At 33.3% G+C, this 3,471-nt stretch overlaps 1 long non-coding RNA gene across 1 annotated transcript; it reads left to right on the forward strand.

The window, feature by feature from the left end:
- Window positions 1-219: 219 nt before the first annotated feature.
- LOC141621880 (uncharacterized) lies at window positions 220-2,229 on the forward strand. Its single transcript, XR_012532755.1, has 3 exons — window positions 220-877; window positions 1,367-1,459; window positions 2,043-2,229. It is a non-coding gene; the product is annotated as an uncharacterized LOC141621880 (long non-coding RNA).
- Window positions 2,230-3,471: the final 1,242 nt, after the last annotated feature.

The raw sequence follows: 3,471 nt of genomic DNA on the forward strand, positions 1-3,471 counted from the left end.
TGTCAAACTTAACACGGTCTATTTATTTTAATACATTTACTGAATTTGATGAATTGTTAATTTCTTAATGCAGGTTTATTAATGGGTCCACAAAGGCGTAAATGAGCTAAGAAGAATAAAAATAACGATGATGGTGAGACATGCAAGAAGAGGAAGAGAAGGTGTAAGGAGAGAGGTCAAACAGTGTTGGATGTAGTGTCAAAAGTTGTTAAGGAAAAAAAACCAATTGAATTGGAGTGGGATAAAGAAGACAGATTGCCTACAGGAACATACGCTGGGAAGTTTAATAGCTGGATTGGCATTACTACTCGGAGGCATGTTAGTTGCACAGTAGAATCGTGGGACGATGTTGATGATGTTACGAGGGAAGAAATTTTGGATAGTATCACGGTGAGGCAAAAAAATACATACTTCAATGTTGGTGCAGGTCGCCTCTTTCTTTTTTCGTTGATTGCTTCTTCTTTGTTCGTGTTTGGCCAAACTTTCTAAAAAACTGTATTTATCAGTTTTACCAGTACAGGCACTGATTGCAATTAAAGTCGTACGTACTTGGATGTGTAGGGCGCTTTCACCGTAACTTTATTCTAAAAAACTGTATTTATCAGTTAAAATACCAGTACAGGCACTGATTCCATGCCTTCTTAACTTCTGTTGTGAGTTTGATGTGTAGGGCGCTTTCACCGTCATCGAAGACCGTTATGATTGGTGTCTTCAGAAGGCCGGGAATTTATGGAGAAAGTGAAAATGCACCTTAGTCCGTGAGTGGCTATACGACGAGACGGGAGCAATAAAGAGGACACCACCAGAATTGTATGACCATATAACACCAGATGAATGGCGTGAGTTTGTGACGTCCCACACTACTGCTGCATTTAAGGTAATATTCACTTATTAGGTTTGTTTAATTTTTTATTTTTTGGTGAAATGTTAACTTTGTATTAATATGAATCAAAGCATTACATCACTAAGTGATATCATAGCACCACTACAACCAGACTTGTCAGAACTATAAATTCTACTCTCTATATCATACTCTGTAAACAACTTTTACAATATCGTAACTCATAAGACATTTCTACAATATATATATATATATACATATATATATAAATATATATATATACATATATACATATATATATATATACATATATATATATGTACATATATATATATGTACATATATATATATGTACATATATATATATGTACATATATATATATATATATATATATATATATATATATATATACATATATATATATATATATATATATATATGTACATATATATATATATATATATATATATATATATATATATATATATATATATATATATAACTATACTTTTGTAAAATGTCAGGAAATAAGTGCAAAAAATAAGATGAATGCTTCTATGAAGAAGACAAGGTTCTATGGCTCTCGAGCAGGTTACCGTGGTATTGCAATTAAAGTCGTAAGTAATTGGATAAGTCGAGTCTGATTTAGAGTCTTAATAAGACTTGTCAGTTGCCTTGTTGACTTAAAAGTCTAAAATACAGTATTGTTTCTGAAAAATTGTCAATAGCTTCAGTTCTGTTTAGCAATGGCTTGGCTTCTATCTTTTATCCTCACCAATTTTATCACATAATACTGTCAAATTTGCAGCCAATTCCACTGGCACTTCAATTCTGTTTCATCAGGTGATTTTGCCAACACATGATGGTATTACTCAAGTTTACTACTCTGTACTGCAGGTTCTTGAGGTTCTGTATTATGTGATCACAATTATTATGTATATCTGCACAAAAAAATTAGACAGTAATAATCATAATTTTTTTTATAGAAGAAAGACTTTGCTGCTAAAGGACGCATTTTGGAGATTGTTGATCGACACTTAACTTGGCTAAAGGGTCAGACGCCTAATAACGGAAATCTGACCGAATATGATAAGGAAGTCTCTTTGAAAATTTTAATTTCTTCAATTGTTATATGAATCATTATTTATTTCTAGGAATTTAGAGAAATATGTATTTACATAATATTATGAATGGGTGTAGAAAGAACTAGAAAAAGAGGTGGAGGCAGGTACATTTGTGCCTAAAGGACGAGAAGATATACTTGCTAAGGCACTCGGCAAACCTGAACATGGTGGCCGTGTACGAGGAGTTCCTGATGGCATATGCATAACTGAGTATTTTGGAAAGGCTCCCAAAAGACCGACGACAGAAGTAGAGTGTCTCAAACAAACGATAATTTATTATGTATATAATGCAAAGAATTTATTAAAAGGTCTAAATATATTTATTGTTTGTAGATTATTTTACATTAAACTTGATTTGAGAATTTTTTTTTACGACATGCAGATAAATACTTTGCAAACACAAGTGTCAGATATGCAAAAGATGATGGTGCATTTTTGGCAAAGTGGTGAGAAGCCAAGTCAAGAAGTATTAGAATGTTTCATGAAAGGAATGTCTATGAGTACTCAAGGATTGAATGCTGGTGCATCTACGGATGGTTCTCATAGTATCTCAATACAAGAGAGCGAGGAGCAATCTGGTCAAGAAACACACTGTGAACATCCACCCCAAGAAACAATACCGCCACGTGAAGAGCCTCCTAGTGGGCAACATGTATATCATTTGATTTATCACTTTGATTTGCACAAAATTTCTGATTATATGTGCGAGAATTAGTTTCAAATTCTGATTTTACTAAATTTTAAGGGTTGGAGAGACTGTGAATTATCATTACCCGGAAATCCAAATAAGATGGTGGCATCAGGCTTGATGTACATGGAAAGTAAATCGGAATTCATAAGTGTTCATGGCACTTCACTTCTAGATGGTTATAAGAAAGTACAAGTTAAGAAAGTACATTCTGGATCGGAAAATGCTAAGTTTTCCATGCCTGTTTGGGACAACTTGGTAGTATTGATTGACGCGAAGGACTCATATGTTCAGTGGCCTGAGAATAATATTCATGGTCCTAGTAAGGTAATTTTATATTTTCTAAAAATTAAAAGTGTATTATGATATACTTAGTTATTATGAATGTTAACTTTTTGGAGAAAAATTAATAAAGATGGAGATCGTAATGAAGAAGAAGAAGACTCAAAGGTTTCCACAACCTTTGGTCCCTTTTTTCAACCTTGCTTCTATTTATTTATTCGTGGCTAATTTCTTGAAGATATTTTCATGGTTCCCTTGTTTTAATCGTAGTGATCATTGGATGTTGGGTGTGACTAGTCCATCTGATAGTACTGTGTATTGGTGTGATCCTGCTGGATATATGGAGCCTCGACAGTTTTTCGTGGAAACTGTTACTAGGTAAATCGTGTATTATACTTGTTATTAGTGCTTTGATTTATTTTTGAAGTAACGGCTTATTTTAGTTAATTGAAATGTAGAGCATTCGAGAAAAGAAACTCTATCGATCCACTTGCCGGGTTCGAGGCGAAACTGCTTACTTGGAAAATTATTAAGG

Source organism: Silene latifolia, chromosome X (genome assembly GCF_048544455.1).
Source record: "Silene latifolia isolate original U9 population chromosome X, ASM4854445v1, whole genome shotgun sequence".
Taxonomy (NCBI): domain Eukaryota; kingdom Viridiplantae; phylum Streptophyta; class Magnoliopsida; order Caryophyllales; family Caryophyllaceae; genus Silene; species Silene latifolia.